Source organism: Mandrillus leucophaeus, unplaced genomic scaffold (assembly GCF_000951045.1).
Source record: "Mandrillus leucophaeus isolate KB7577 unplaced genomic scaffold, Mleu.le_1.0 Scaffold337, whole genome shotgun sequence".
Classification (NCBI taxonomy): Eukaryota; Metazoa; Chordata; class Mammalia; order Primates; family Cercopithecidae; genus Mandrillus; species Mandrillus leucophaeus.
In genome coordinates, this window is record NW_012103554.1 from 100,460 (window position 1) to 117,647 (window position 17,188).

The 17,188-nt window shown below is 48.4% G+C and overlaps 2 pseudogenes; both read right to left on the bottom strand.

The window, feature by feature from the left end:
* Positions 1-3,506: 3,506 nt before the first annotated feature.
* LOC105545718 lies at positions 3,507-9,573 on the bottom strand (annotated as a pseudogene).
* A 6,633-nt stretch (positions 9,574-16,206) lies between these two features.
* The window catches only part of LOC105545719, a 27,033-nt pseudogene continuing 26,051 nt past the window's right edge, over positions 16,207-17,188 (bottom strand).

Consider the following 17,188-nt stretch of genomic DNA (forward strand, 5'->3'; position numbering starts at 1 on the left):
GAAAAAGGAGGTGGTGGATGCAGAAGGGGAAGCCTGAGGATAAACAAAAAATGTCACTTGAAAATGGGACAAAAAGGAAGGGTATAAAGAACAAGGTGGAAATCATCTGATATTCCATCACACAGTGTTTAATGTTAGGGTTTTGGTGCAATCATATGTAATTTTTATACAATTATGATCATACACCTTAGAATTATTTTAAATCACTAGAGTATATCTTTTTTTTTTTTTTTTTTTTTTTTTTTTTTTTTTTTTAGATAGAGTCTCTCTCTGTCGCCCAGGCTGGAGTGTAGTAGTGCGATCTTGACCCACTGCAGCATCCGCCTCCCGGGTTGGAGCAATTCTCCTGCCTCAGTCTCCTGAGTAGCTGGGATTATAGGCATGTGCCACCACACCAGGCTAATTTTGGTTTTTTCTTTTTTTTTTTTTGTATTTTCAGTAGAAATGGGTTTCACCATATTGGTCAGGCTGGTCTCAAACTCCTGACCTTGTGATCCATCCACCTTGGCCTCCCAAAGTGCTGGGATTACAGGTGTGAGCCCGACCAAGAGTGTGTATTTTTAGAGCAGGGATAGAGTTCATAGTGCAGAGCTCTCTCTTGCTCCTGTGAGTTAATTCTTCTTTTTTTTTTTGGCCTCATGTGATTTTATTTTACTTATTAATTTTTGATTTCAATTCTTATCGTAAAGGGTACACATGCAGGTTTGTCACATGGGTCAATTGTGGGAGGCTGAGGCTTGGGGCCCCAGTGATCCCATCACTCAGCCAGTAAGCATGGTACCCAACAGGTGGTTCTTCAGCCCATGTTGCCCTCCCCACTCCCCTGTCTAGTGATCTCCAGTGTCTCCATCTTTATATTCATGTGTATTCAATGTTTAGCTCCCACTCATAAATGGGAACCTGCAGCATGCGGTTTTCTATTCTTGTGTTAGGTCACTTATGATAATGGCCTCCAGCTCCATCCATGTTGCTGGAAAGAACTTGATTTTGTTGTCTTTTATGGTTGCAAAGATTTTCATGGTGTGTGTGGACCACATTTTCTTCATTCAATCTGATCTCACACAGTGAAATCCTCTCACTGTGGGTTCAGGACACAGGAGTGGGGAATACTTTAGCCTAGGGAGGTGTGATGTGATGTGTCAACCTGGAAGGTGATTTGGATGAGATTGATGTTTAAATTGGTGAATGTTGAGTAAAGCAGATTACCCCTGTAACAGAGGTGGGCTTGATCTAATTAGTGGATGTTTTGAAAGATCTAAAAGATTGACCTGTCAAAAAAAAAAAAAAAAAAATTCTCCAGCAGACTGCACCTGCCCCACCAGCTCTCCTGGGTCTCCAGCCAGGTGGCCCACACTGCAGATGGTGGGCTTGCCAGCCACATATTGGTGTGAGGCAATTTCTAATAATAAATCTTTCTGTCTCTCTCTCTGCCTACACACACGCACACACGCACACACACACACACAGTTGCTTCTGTTTCTCTAGAGAATCCTAATACAGAAGGTATGGCTAACCTAATGAGAGGTGACATTTGTGCCCAACTTTTAAATCATGACTGCCTCTGAGCTGGTGGGAAATGGAATACTTGCCAGAGGATGCGCCAGAACAGAAAGCCTGGAGGCAGCAAGATAGGACCAGGAGTAGGCCAGGAGAGTTTGACCATAGAGGATCAGAGAGGAAGAGATGTCAGGAGGTGAGAAGGGACAGGGAGGATGTATGGGAAATTTCTATTATAGTCATGAGTTTCAGGCAGAAAATCCATGGAAACTTACATACACACACAGACACAGACACACATGCACACACACAATGCACACCACATGCACATACCTACACAGCTAAGACAGCTGGTCTAATCTCGGAATAGTTGCTGAGTCTTTGCTCTGATTCGCCTCCTGCCAGCTCCGGCGTTCAAGTGAGGATCAAGGCCTGTGAACCTGAATGACCCCAGCTCCTGTTTGGACTGAGCTGCTTCAGTCTCTAGAAGGGCCTGGGAGTTGCCTCCAGAAGAGGAGAAGGCAGGAGAAGCTGCCCAAAGCAGAGAACAGAGAGTGAGAGGGAAACACCTGGAGGCCCTGGCTTTGGAGGAGAAGGAACCGTAGTGGATTTATTGAGGTACTCATCTCTTTACATCAGTTTCTTAAAAGTATGTTTTTCTTACGTTCCCACTTTAAACTAGTAAAACAAAACAAAACAAAACAAAACAAACAAAAAAACCAATGTGAAACCACAAAGAATTGCAAAGTATTTGCAAGCAGAATCCAGAGAACTCTGCCTGCACTACTTGAGAGCGAGCTGCCACGCTGATGCCTCATCTTTAATGATGCCACCTCATGCTCCATGCTTTAGTGTTCTTCCTACAAACCACGACACTCTCCTAATAAGCACAATACAATCACCAAAACAGATTTCACATCCATACATTACATCCATCTCATGCTCAGACACTACTCAAGATTCACCAGTTGTTTCGATTATCTTTTACAGACAAGGATCTGATGGATTTAGGCATTTCCTATCTACTCATTTTACTGAAAATATAGATCAGTGTGCTTTCTTTGCCCCATTATTTGATCTCTATATTTTTGAAACTATGTGGAGAGATTTGGATTCATGTGGTACTTCTTATTGTGTGTCTTTCACAAGTCCTCATTAATATATTTGAAAGATTTAACATTTTTTTAATCCAGCATTTGGGTTGCTTAATCTTTTGCTAGTTCAGATGTTCTAGTCTGACATAGAAACAGAAATGTAATACCAACATAGAAAACATACTGCACTTTAGTGGAATATTTTTCTGCTAACTTTATATTATGATGGACATGCTGCCAGCAAGAATAAAGAGTTTGAAGGAGACCATGCTCACAGTGCCTTCTTGGGAACATGTTCACCCTTCCAAAAAGACACAGCGTTGGTTTATGTTGCTGAAGAAATCCTGGGTCATTTGTCCTGGGAAACCCCTCCATAGTCACTACTCCCCATCTCACAGCCCGTGTCACTAAGGGGCAGGTTTTTCCCTGCGCACCCAGCCCTGGCCCTGAAGCCTGTACCAACCATTTCCTTGATGTACCACATCAGAGAGCTTCCCACATCACCTTGAAGTGGCACCCATAACTCTGAATGTGACTGTCCATGGCCTGTGCCATCCATTCCTGGTGAGCTCAATGGTAAGCATGAAACTCCAGCAGCAGCTCACCCGCCCCCATGTGCCACCATATCCCTGGTCTCTGAGTCCACTCTGCTCCAGACAGAGCCATCAGCTGGCTCAGGATCTGGAGTGTGATGGAGGTGGGATGGCAGGGGCATCAGCCCAGGGCCCGGCCAGGAATCCCATGTGTCCAAGGGGTTTGGGCTCTTTCTAAACCTCGTCCTGGACACTCTCTTCTCTTCACTTTCCACACTACTTGCTGGTACCTGAACTGGTTTCTCTGGAATGAAGCTCTGAACTTCTGCCATAGGAATTGAGTGTGCCCAGGAACTCAAAACCCCCTCCTCTTGGGATTACCTCAGATCGCTTTCTTCTGAGCCTCCCCCAGGGATACCCACTTGAGATCCCCATTTCTCTTTCTTCTGTTACCTCCTGCACTTGGCTCCAGGGTGCTGTCCATGGGGCATCAAGAAGTCCCCAAGTCATCTTGTGCAGTCTCCTATTGAGATGTAATGGAAGGACATGGTCACATCCTTGTCATTCTCTCACTTTTCTTTTATCTTTCTGGCTCCAGGATGAACCGTTGTCCACATTCTGTTCTCTGAGTCAAAGAGGAGGAAGACCTGTCCATCGAAACTGAACTGCCAAGATCCACTGCTGTGTCCTTAGGCTTTTTGCTCACAAGACATCCGGGACTGCAGGGTGAGGGGTTCTGCCCCCATCAGAGAGAGATCAGCTCTGGTCTTGACAAATTTTGCACCCCTATCCTGTTCCCCTTACAATTTCCTGGCCTTACTCTCTCTGCCACATCTTAGCCTTGCCTCTAGACCTCTTGAGGGGTAAGATGACCTTCCTATTTGTAATTTTTTTTTTTTTTTTTGAGACAAAGTCTTACTCTGTTGCCCAGGCTGGAATGCAGTGGCACAACCTCAGCTCACTGCAGCCTCTGCCTCCTGGGTTCAAGCGATCCTCCTGCCTCAGCTTCCCAAGTAGCTAGGATTACAGGTGTGCGCCGCCACACCTGGCTAATTTTTGCATTTTTAGTAGAGACAGGGTTTCACCGTGTTGGCTAGGCTGGTAGCTGGGATTACAGGTGCCCACCACCACACCTGGCTAATTTTTGCATTTTTAGTAGAGACAGGGTTTCACCATGTTGATTAGTCTTGTCTCAAATTCCTGACCTTGTGATCGGCCCACCTCAGCCTCCCAAAGTGCTGAGATTACAGGCGTGAGTCACGGTGCCCAGCCCCCATTTGTATTTTTACATGAAAACTATAAATGCCTCTAACCTACCACTGTACCTGCTCCCTCCTGTCCTGGGCCATCTGAAACTTACCCCTGGGTATGTAATTCTCCAGCTGAATGTCAAGCAGTTGCTCTGTGAGCATGTCTACCACCTCTCTCAGTACTGGGTTCTGTGCTTTCCAGGCCTTTGTGACATTTAGTTTCTTCCCCAGGGGACTGACGGGTGTGACTATCTTGTTGCCACAGTCATAGTGAAGAAAAGTCTTTTTACCCACCTGGCCTTGAACCGCATACCACTGTGGTCCAGGTCTAAATTTAGGGATGATGGTGATGTCATAGCAAAGAGAGTGAGAGTCTGTGGAGAAAGGCAGGTGAGGGGTGGGTGGGGAGAAAAAGACCCCTAGTTAGCCCTCTTCCACACTGTGACAATAAAAGGACGCCTCTGGCAGGCTGGGCTGGCCCAGGAAGGAGAGTTCCTCCAGAACTGTGGTGTCCACAAGTTTAAGGAAGTGCTCACCCTTTGCATGAGGACAAGGAGGAGGAGGAGGAAGAGGAGAAGGAGGAAGAGGAAGAGGAGGAGGAGGTCTCTGCCTGCTGAGAAACCACATGCCTCCAGACATGTCCCACTGCCCCTCTGTCCACATCGGTCAACACATGAGAGGTGCCAGGCCTGCTAGGGGAGGAAGGGCCTGGATGGCAGAGGATCTTCAGCAGCAGCCCACGTAGACTGTGGGACGTGGGAGAGGGTGTGGGTCCATCCCTGAAGGTGCTGGTGCATGGTAGGATGGAGTGAGGATGGAACCCCGCTGGATAACGAAGAATTAATTATCATGGTCACAGGATTTAACATGTTGGCAAAGCCCCTGGTGATGGTGCTTATCTGCTATGAGGATGCCTTCCTGAAACATTGGGCAAAGGGATGGTCCACACAGCAAGAAATAGAAAATCTGAATATCCAAGGCCAGTAGTAGAGGGAGGGAACACAGATTCAGAGAAGTGCCCATGTCAGAGGGATCTGTGTGTGAAAATTCAGAACAATTTCCATCCACTGTGCTCATGGGAAGCCTGGAGGACTCCCGTTTACCTGGCGTATAAAGAAGGTCCCATGAGAAGGCACCAGAATGGGATGAAGCTCAGGGATGCCTACTGCAGAAGGCCAGGGTTGGGGGTAGGAGATGCTGTTCCTAAAATGAACTCCCAGTAGTAATGGGATGAAAAATCCTGAAATAACAGATTCCAGGTGGAGGCTGTGAACTGTCAGAAGCAAGGAGTGTGCAATGATGGAATTGATTAGAGAAGTCACAATGCCAGCTGGTGACCTCAGCCATACAAAGCTTTGCCCATGGCTCATACAACAAAGGGGTCCCAGATCCAAAAGAGATGGAAACCCAACCCAGGTACTGCTGGATTTAAATAATCACAACAAACACAGATAAAACAAATGATGGATGACCAGGAGGCTGAAAGCAGCCACTCCATCAAGAACAAGGCTGCTTTGCCCAATTTGCAAAATTAAGTCACTTCTCAGACCATGAACCCATGACTAGAAGAAGACACCAGTTTCCAGTGAGGAAGGACCCTTTAACCCCACTGCAAGTGGAATGATTCTTTGTGACCTTCTCCAAAGATATTTATGGCCACTAGAGTTTGCTGTGAAGGGCAGTTTTGTAAATATGTAAAGGTGTGCAGGGAATATATTCTCCATTGTGACTACTCAGTGCTGCTGGTGTAGCTCAGAAGCAGCCATAGACAATCCATGAATGATGAGCGAGGCTGGACCTGCCTTAAGTGCCCAGTGGCCCAAGGCCCCCTAAGATCCTAGAGGTACATGTGGTTACTGTGTAATTGGTGAATCACAACAGAGATTCCATGTGAATGTTCAGAGGCAAGGCAATGCCACGCACAGCAGGGAAATCTTCACACATTAAAAAGTGGCTCGTGTAGAGTACCGTGCCTTGGCAGAGATGGCCTTTAGCCATAAGAGGGCAGTGACCATGTAGCCTCAGAGCTGTCCATTACAGATGCGCTCCTCACCCTCTAGGTCATTAAGAAGATAGGCCCAGCAGTGAGAAGATGCAGGTGGTTCTCCTGGGATGGGCAGGAGTAGGGCCACAGGGAACCAAGAAACTGCACAAGAAATTGGCCCCAATCCCCAGGACACCACATGGCTGCACCCTCTCACCCTCAGATCACAACTGAGGCTTCAGGGAGGGTCCCTGATGGCCCTGGTGGACCACAGATACCACTCAGCAGCAAAAGAAGGGAGAGTAGACCCCGAACCATGGGCACCTGACTCCCATCACATCCACACCACCCAGAAGCCACAGGCAGGGCAGAACTGGTTCTGACTTTTGGAGTTGCACCTGAGACCCCATCTGGAGATGCCACCCTAGGGGATGGTCCATCCACTGTTGTGTCACTCTGTGTATACTCATCTGGGGTCAGTAACCTAGGATAGTGTCCAATTCTGTTCCCTCTTTTATTTTCAGGTTGTCCTGGACTGCTATTGCTCTACAAACGGATAGGACTTGACACAAAGACAGAGAACCCATGCCCTGAAAAGACCAAAGTGTCTCCTGCCTTCCTTTTCTAGAAAGGGTTTGCCACCTCCAGCCTACCATTCTATATGATGCTGGCTCCTGAATAGGAAGAATAGGCAGGTCTTGGTCCAAGGGCAGAAGTGGGGGCCTCTACTCACCTGCATTCCCATGGTCATCCTGTGGGGAATGGTACTTCCCATTCCCCCTGCACAGGTTCTGGGGTGTGTGGGTGTGTACTCAGCAAGGGGGAGAAGGTGCCAGTTGGTGGGAGAGGTGGTGAGAGCACCCTCATGGATGGGGAGGTGAGGGAGGCTTGTGGGGTGAGAAGGCTGGGCTGAGATTGAAGGTAAAAGGATGTGACCTGTTTGGTGGCAGTGGGTGGTGAGGCGATTGGGAGGGAAGTGTCTGGTGAGCCCCTGGTTGCAGGTGAGTGCAGCAAAGTGCAGGGCAAAGTTTAAGGGCAGGGAGCCCTGGGGGTGCTGGAGGGTTTGTGTGGTGGAGGGCCAGTGAGAAGACAGCATCTCTGTTTGTCTGGGATGTGTGTGCTCCCGTTTCTGCGAGATCCCCTCCGTCACCTCTGGTCATGCCTGTGTCCTGGTAGCTCAGGTTCCTTCTGCCCTAGGGCACGGTGGAGGTGCCGGCCTCACCAGACAGTCCCACCGTGCCCTCTGGCCCCCTCCAAAATCTCGTCCCTCCCATCCTCCTGCTACTATAGGAAATAAGAAAGAAATCATTCAGGTAGACAGGGTAAAGAGAGTCCCCAGCAAAAAACTTTCCTTCTAACAAAAAGCAGCTCAGAAACTGCTCCCTTTCTAACCTCAAGCAGTTTAAAGAAATCACTTGTCTTCAAACAAAGAGCAGCCTAGAAGATCAGGCTGTAAAACACAGATAAGCAGCTTGGGCACAGAAGGAGGAACTAGCTGGATAATGATAGAACTTCACATACATAGGATGGGTCCCTGCAAAAACAGTGGGGCTCAGTGAGCATATTCCTGTCCATTTCCCTTCTTCCTTTGTTTTTTTTTTGTTTGTTTGTTTGTTTGTTTGCTTGCTTTTTGTTTTGTTTTTTTTGTTTGTTTCTTTTTTTGACGGAGTTTTGCCCTTGTCGCCCAGGCTGGAGTGCAATGGCGTGATCTCAGCTCATCCCACAACCTCTGTCTCCTGGGTTCAAGTGATTTTCCTGCCTCAGCCTCCCAAGTAACTGGGATTACAGGCGAACGTGATCACGTCCAGCTAATTTTTGTATTTTTAGTAGAGACGGGGTTTCGCCATGTTGGCCAGGCTGATCTCGAACTCCTAACTTCAGCTGATCCACCCGCCTTGGCTTCCCAAAGTGCTGGGATTACAAAGGTGAACCATGGCGCCTGGCCCCTGTCCGTTTCTTTAGGCACACTGAGATAGGGAAGCCGGAAGCGTGCACAGGGTGGGGATGCCTGCAGCTGCAAGAAGGTGCCTGGGAACAGGCACAGAAACTCACCATCCCCTTTTATCACAGGCAGGTAAGTAGCGCAGAGCCGCACAAGGCATGATTAAGAATGGGGTGGGGGCTGCTAGTGACTGCCCTATGCAGGTGGCACACCTGGTCCTAACCGGCTCTTCGGGCCACATGGGCCTCTCTGTGACAGAGAGCTGTTCTTTCCTTTCGCCTATTAAACTCCTGCTCCTATCTCTGTGGGTGTTCGTCCCGATCTTTGATTTCCTTGGCCGCCAGACCAAGAATTTTGGCATTTATCCCAGACAACGAGCTGTTTTACTGCGCTTAGTTTCTGGCCTCGCTTATGCCACTCTGTTTTCTCAGGCAGGGAGAATCAACCCCAGGGACGCGACAGAGGCAGAAGGAGCCCTGCCTGGGGAATTGGGAAGGGCGCGGCGCGGTCACAAAGATCCGTCCTCCGCGACGCCCTCTCCTCTTTCTCCGACCCATTCCTGGAACTCACCGACCCACAGCTGAAGCAGAACCAGGATGCAATGAAGGAACGTGGGGCCCTCAGCCAGCGCCTCTGGGACCGGGACGTGGTGACGGAATGCAGAGGACACCGCTGTTCACCGCGCGGGGGAAACGTCTGAGCCTCCAGCTGAGCGGTCCAGGGCTTTGGTCTCCCGGGTGGAGCCGAAGCGCTGAGAAACTCCCTGTTGTTTCACTCCGCCTTTCTCCTACTTCCCATCTTTCCCAGGAGGTCATTTCACTTCATTGTTTTGCAAATATTTCCTCCCCCTTGAGCGCTGCTTCTTTATGTTCTTAAATGCCTGTTTCAAAAAGAGCAGGGATTGGGTTTTGTACTTCTGCTGTGTTCGTTTTTGTGTGTCTGTGGGTGGTAAAATACGGTCGGGGTCGCTCTAAAGTCATTTTTGTCTCTTGCGCGCCTCAGGGAGGATACTAAAGGCATTTGCGGATTTCAGCTGCAAAAGGCTTTCGTCAAAATTCGTTGCGGGTGGTTTCAGCGCCCCGCCTAGTCCCTCCCGGTTCCGCGCGCTCCTCCCGTGGCGCCTGCACGCTCGAGCCTGGGCCGGGTCCTGCCTGAGTGATGCCCCACAGGTGGCGCCCGGCTGCCACCGATGTCCCACCGGGAGGTACTCGGCGCCTGGTGGGTACCCGCGGGGCGGAACCGCCTTTGGAAGACGTGTGAGGACTCCACCCATCGCGGTAGGGGACAATGTTTGCGGGCTTGAGGAAATGGGAAATCAGAGATAGCTGATGGTTTCCTCCTACAGCCTGGTGCGGGGGGCGGGGAGGATTTTACACGCGGCTGCTGCGGAGATGTGACCTCACAGCTGGGGTCCTTGGGGCTCCCACAGCGAGGCTCCAGCGCGGATCCCCTGCCTGACTGCTTGAGGCTGCTGGTGGGCGGCGCCCTCGCAGGGAGTAGTTCTGTGCCCCGGTTCCTTACTGATCTTCTAGGATACTCTTTGTTAGAAGACAAGCGATTTCTTTGAACTGCTTGAGGTTAGAAAGGGAGCACTTTCTGAGCTGCTTTTTGATAGAAGGAAAATTTTTTGCCTGGGACTCTTTTTACCCTATCTACCTAATAATTTCTTTCTTATTTTCTGTAACAGCAGGAGGATGGGAGGGACGAGAGGATTGAAGGGGGCCAGAGGGCACAGAGGGTCTCTCTGGTGAGGCCGGCACCTCCACTGCGCCCTGGGGCGGAAACAGCCTGAACTACCAGGACACAGGCATGACCAGAGGTGAGGTTGGGGATCTCGCGGAAACGGCAGCACAGACATCCCAGACAAACAGAGATGCTCTGTTCTCACCGGCCCTCCACCACACAAACCCTCCAGCATTTCCAGGGCTCCCTGCCCTTGAACTTCCCCCTATACTTTGGGTCCACGGGTCTGGCCAGGAGCTTCTTTTCGTCCCCTCCCCTACGCCGTCGCCTGTGGTCCAGGGCTCCTGGTTACTCCGCTGGGCTGGGGCCCCTTCCAGGATGGACGTCCTAAGGCTGAGAAAAGCCCGGGATGTGTGGAAAAGATAGGTTCGGAGAGAAAACGGGAAAAAGGGAAGAAGCAATAGGTGGCAGGAGAACAAGGAGAAACCCCCGCCCCAAAAATGGGAAGAGAGTGACAGAGGGACAACCCCCACCCCCAGGTTACTCAGGGTTCTCCAGAGTGACTGCACCAACAGGACACAGATATATACATATATGTATATATATATGAGTTTATTAGGGAGAATTGGCACACGGGATTTCAAGGTGAAGTCCAATGGTAGACCGTCTGCAAACTGGGGAAGAGGGAAGCCAGTAAAGGCCAGTCCAAGTCTGAAAGCCTCAATACCGGGGAAGCCCACAGGGCAGCCTTTAGCCCCCGCCAAAGCTCCCAGAGCCCCCGGAAGTGTGAAACTGCTGGTGCAAGTCCCAGAGCCCTAAGGCAAAAGAACCTGCAGTCTGATGTCCAAGGAGGAAGGAAGCAAGAACCCCCAGGGAAGACAGACAGAAGCCAGAAAGCTCCGCCCACAGGGTCACCCCACCCTCTCCTGCCTGCTCTCTTCTAGCCCAGCTGGCAGCCCATGGTATGGTACCCGCCCACACTGATGGGGGTCTTCATCCCCCAGTTCCCGGACTCAAATGTCGTTCTCCTCTTGCAACACCCTGACAGACACGCCCAGAAAGAATACATTACCAGCCACCTAGGCATCCCTTAATCCAATCCACTGGCCAGCTAATATTCACCATCACAGCCCGCCAGGCCACACTCTCATCCACACTCCACCCCAACTCCAGCTCCCTGCGCTCTGCCTCTGGCAGGGGTGAAGGATCCAGTCTCTCCATGTCCTCACTGTGATTATGATGACAGCCATCCTACTAGGTGTGAGGTGGCATCTTCTTGTGGCTGTGATTTGCCTTTCCCTAATGGCTACAGATGTTGAGCCTCTTTTCATGGGCTTAGTGACCAATGTATACTTCTCTGGAGAAATGTTCATTCAAAACCTTTCCACATATTTATATTGCATTATTTCTCTTTACAATATTGAGTTGTAAGAGTGCTTTATATATTCGGGATACCAGTCTCTTACCAGGTATATAATTTGCGCATATTTTCTCCATGCTGTAAGTTGTCTTTTCACTTTCTAAATGGCATTCTTTTCGAAGCAAAGAAATTTCACCTTTGGAAGAAGTCAAATTAAACTATTTTTCTTTTGTCAGTATTGCCTTGGTATATACTACTTTAGCAGCCTTAGCCAAACCCCAAGTCACAAAGATTTACTTTCATGTTTTCTTTTCTTTTTCTTTCTTTCCCTTCCTTTCTTTTCCTTTTTTCTTCCTTCGTTCCTTCTTTCTTCCTTCCTTCCTTCCCTTCTCTTTCCTTCCTACCTTCCTTCCTTCGTTCCTTCCCTCCTTCCTTCCTTACTTCTTTTCTTGACAAAGTTTCACTCTTGTTCCCCAGGCTGGAGTACAGTGGTGCAGTCTTGGCTCACTTCAACCTCTGTCTCCCGGGTTCAAGCAATTCCCCTGTCTCAGCCTCCTGAGTAGGTAGGATTACAGGCACCTGCCACGATGCATGGTTAATTTTTGTACTTTTAGCAGAAATGGGGTTTCACCATGTTGGCCAGGCTGGTCTCGAACTCCTGACCTCAAGTGGTTCACCCACTTCAGCTTCACAAAGTGCTGGGATTACAGGCGTGAGCCACCATGCCTGGCCATCCAGCCCCATTCTTGAGGGCTTTTCTCTCATAACATAATAACCGATCAAATCCTCCCTCTCCTAGTACACATTAGGCACTATGTTTGGGGGGACATAGACATTCAGTCTCTAGCACCACCTCTGCTGAGTCCTGTCTCCATGGAAGTGAGGAAGCTGAACAGTCTCCTCCGCACAGTCTCCCCTTGACTGCCATTGCCTCGGAGTGACACTGAGAACTCACTAAGGCCAATGGCTGGGCTTCCTTAGGGACAGTTCCAGGGACTGGTTCCTTGTTTGTATCTGGGAATCCTTCCCTGCTTCTTTGTACCTCTTGTGTTTTTTTGAGATGAAACTGAATGTTTACAAGAATACAATGTGACAGCTCTGGAAATCAGATGTCCCCTCTCTTCAACGTGTGTTGCTGCTGCTTGTTTAGTGACTTTCTGGATGGATCTTATAACATCGGTATTCCCCGTCTCAGGTGGACCCTGAAGTCTCTGCTCAGTTAGGTGAGCTTGGACAGAGGTTTGCATCAATGCCTTGAGCCGGCGACTCTCTGCCCAGTGCGGAGAGCTTTGTGTGTGTGGTGCACTCCTGCCCCTGCCGCACTCAGGCACGCAGCTGATGTCACCACTGCAGCTCCACTTCCTACCTGAACAGAACCTCCAGGTCAGCCAAAGGTCAGAGATGTGGCCTTCTCAGGTGCTTCCTGGGTATGTGCCAGCCTCTATGCTCATCTCTTTCCACAAATATTTCTCTCAATTTCCCCCACTAGCCTCTTGTTTGCTCCACATGCAAACGGTGGGGTTGTACAGTTGCAATTATTGCTTTTAGCCAGTGCTCTGAGGATCTGGCTTTTCCCTAGAAAGAGACCTCGGCTCAAACAATGACAAGCCCAACGAATGGGGCTTTTCCAGTGAGTCCCAGACAGGCCAAATAGAGTTCTCTGGGGCTGGGGCTTTTGAAGGGCTCCAAACCCCATGTGCCCTTCCAGCAAGTGGAGACTGTGATCTTGCAGCTGTCACTGACATGGTGAGTCCAGTGTTTTCTGGGCATAATAAATCAGGATATATTTGCAAACAAGAAATGGAAAGAAATGTTAGGAGGAAGAATATAAATTTTCAAGTACGAGTTCGGGAGTATTAGAAAAAAAACAATGATGAAAAGGGCAAGGCTGGCTTGGTTGTAGTTAACCTGATGGAGAAACGCAGCTGTCTGCAACAGAGGGCTCGAGCTGTTAGGTTCCTCTGCAATGCCGAGAGCACCTCCACAACCGGCCCTACATCATCCTCTCTCCCGAGGCTGAATGCAGCTCTTGGGCCTTCAGTGCCAAGGAAGCCACAGTCCCAGACCAGAGGAAGGGCTGAGGATGACAGTGGAAAAGGAGGTGGTGGGTGCAGAAGGAGAAGGCTGACAGCAAGGATTTCCTGTGGATAAGCAAAAATGTCACGTGAAAATGGATAAAAAAGTAAGGATATAAAGAGCAAGATGGAAATCAACTGTAATTCCATTATGGAGTGCTTAATTTTAGGGTTTTGGCACTTTCTTATATAATTATTATACAATTATCATCATACAAATTTTTATACAATTATCATCAGACAACTTATGATTATTTTCAATGACTAGAGTTTATCTTTTTGAGCTGGGTTTGGGTTCATAGTGCAGAGTTCTCTCACTTTGGTCAGTTAACCCCATTTGCTTTTGGCCTTGTGTCATTTTATTTTTTCATCTTTAATTTCAACCTATATAATAAAAGGTACATATACAGATTTTTTACATGGGTAGATTCTGGGAGGCTGAGGCTTGGTGTCCCAATGATCCCATCGCCTAAACAGTAAGCATGATACCTAACAGGTGATTTTTCATCCCAGGTGATCCTCCTTTCTCCCCGGTCTGGTGATTTCTAGCATCTGTGGTTCATGTGAATTCAATGTTTAGCTGCCACTTTCAAATGGGAACATGCAGTATGTGGTTTTCTGTTCTTGCATTAGGTTGCTTAGGATAATAGCCTCTAGTTCCATCCATGTTGCTGAAAAGGACATGATGTTGCTGTGTTTCATGGCTGCATAGATTTCCATGGTGTCTATGTACCACATTTTTTTCATTCAATTCACTGTTGCTGGGCACTTAGGTTGATTCTGTGTCCTTGCTAGTGAGAATAGCACTGCAGTGAACATATTGGTGCATTTGTCTTTTGGATAAAATGAATTCTTTTCCTGTTGATATATCCCGAGTAGTGGGATTGCTGGGTAGAATGGTAGTTCCATTTTAAGTTCTTGGAGGAATCTCCAAACTGCTTTCCATAGTGGCTGAACACGTTTGCTTTCCTACCAACAGTGTCTGTTTCCTTTTCTCTGCAGCTTCACCAACATCTCTGACTTTATGACTGGTAAGAGATGGTAACTCATTGCAGTTTTGATTTGCACTTATCTGATGATTAGTGATATTAAGCATTTTTTATGCTTGTTGATCAATTGTAGGTCTTCTTTTGAAAAGTGTCTGTTCATGTCTTTGCCCAATTTTAATTGGGTTTTTTCTTCTTGCTTGTTGAATTGTTTAAGTTCCTTGTAGATTCTGGATATTGAGCCTTTGTCAGACGCATACTTTGCAAATCGTTTCCCCCATTCTACAAGCTGTTTAGTGTGTTGCTGACCAAGAATTGTTATAATCCTTTTTATTTTTATGGCTTTTTACAGTTCCTCATTCTGTCAACCATATTGGAGTGAAGCGGCATACTCATCACTAACTGTAATCTCCAACTTCTGGGCTGAAGTGATCCTCTAGACTCAGCCTCTAGAATAGCTGGGACTACAGGCGCATGCCACTAGGCCCAGCAAATTCTTTTATTTTAGGTAGAGATAGAGTCTTCCTATGTTGCCCAGGATGGTCTTCAAATCTTGGCCTTGAGCAATCCTCCCACCTTGGCCTCCCAATGCTCTGGGATTGCAGACATGAACCACAGTGCCTGTTGTAGATATTTTTAATTATTTAATATGAAAATATTACATTAATGATTATTTTATTTAGTAAATAAAATAATGTTGAGCCCTGAAATAAACCTGCACACCTACAGCCATCTAATCTTCAACAGAAATGAGCAATGTGGGAAAGACTCCCTATTCGAAAATTAGTGCTGGGATATCCAGCCAGCCATATGCAGAAGAAGGAAACTGAGCCCCTAGCTCTCCCCATATATATAAAATAACTTGATATGGGTGAAAGATTTAAATGTAAGTACTAAAACTGCAAAAATCCTGGAATATAACCTAAGAAATACCAATGCAGACATAGGACCTGGCAAAGATTTCATGAAGAAACACTAAAAACAATTGCAACAACAACAAAAAAATTGACAAATGGGACCTCATTAAACTAAAGAGCTTCTGCACAGAAAAAGACACTAGCAACACACTAAACAGACAGCCTGCAGAATGGGGGAAACTATTTGCAAAGTATGCGTCTGACAAAGGCTCAATATCCAGAATCTACAAGGAACTTAAACAATTCCCGGCCAGGAATCCCATGGGTCCAACGGACCTGGCCTTTTCTTGAACCTCAGTCTGGACATGCTCCACTCTTCACCTTCTACCTTAACTGCTGGGACCTGAGCTGCTTTCTCTGGGAATGCAGCCTTTGGAATTGGGTGGGACAAGGCCCTCACAGCCCTCTCGTCCTGGGATTCTCCCAGATCACTCTCTTTGTAGCCTTCTCCAGGGACACCCTTTCTCTTGACATCCTAGGTGAAGTGGTCATGCTGCTCCTCTCCTACTGTGCGGACTGCCCACGCCTGGGTTCCTGCTGCCTGCAGGCCACATACCGCTACCCTTCCCAAATAGGAACCTGCTCTGAAACAGGCCTGAACTGGCTGAACCCTCTCAAGCTCAATATGCCTTAAGCCTTGGTATGGGCCCCTCCCTTTCCCTCTGGCCTCTGACAGTGAGACTCTATCAGAACTCAAGGTTGAGCTGCCCAGGTCATTGCCAACAGGCAACACCAGGTCTCATTCATCTGTCTCATGTCAGGATGAGAAGTTCCCGGCCTCTGGGACTCTGGGAATTCTCCTTCCACGTCCTCCCATCTCACCCATCTGCCCCTTGCTCCCCTCCCAATATTGCCCACAGTACCTGTCACTCTAAACAACTCTCCTCAGCTGCCAGCTAGAATGAAGCAGAGGAGGATGATAAGGAGGCTCCAGGGAATGAGGGTGGTGGCCACGGCTTTGGGGTGGGTTGTGCCTTGGGCCAGAGAAGGTGGTTCTGAAATGGAAACACAGGAGTGACAACCCTTGTCGAGGCCGCAAATCTTAGGGGATGCCTCCTCAGCTCCTGCCACCCCAGGTCATCCTGGAAGGCAGAGCTTTTGCTCCCCTCTGCTGTGGGGCAACCTCTGGGACAGGTCCTGGGGTAGGAAGGGAGACGGGGTGTCCCCTGTCCTCAGGGAGCTCACACAGCTGCTGAGGGAAGCAAGGTGACAACATAGCCCACCCTCCTGCCATGGAGAAAGAGGAGGTGATGTCCCAGGGCCAAAGAGGGGAGGGTCTTGGGCCCCGGCATTGGAGGTGATTTTGATGGATTTACAGAAACAGATGAGGGGAGAGGAAAGAAACGGCAATTCTAGGAGGAAGGAACACTAATGAAAAAGATATGGAAACACTATGACACCCACAGATTTGAGGTTGGTGAGAAATGCACAGTGGGTGGAGCACAAGCAAGTGCAGGGAGGAAGAGGAGTCAGGAGGAAGAAGTGAGAGGAGGATGAGATAGCACAGGCATGCCAGCACACCTGGGAGGAACCCCCCATGAGGGGGTCATGTTCACACTCACTCAAACACTCACACACATGCAGTCACACACTCAGACACCGGACTGATAAGATCTGAACTCCTTTTTTTCCCCTCTCACTTACTTGTTGGATCCAGCATTTGTTCCCAGTACATCAAAAATTCTTCAAGCCATGTCTTACAATCCCCCATTGAAATCTTCTGGAAGAACATGGTCACCTCCGTGTTCTTCTCCCACTTCTCTTTCATCTTCTTGGCTCCAGGATGGAGTGCTGTCCACTTTCTGTTGTTTGAGTCAAAGAGGAGGAACGTCTGTCCATTGAAGAGGAACTGCCAAGATCCTCTGCC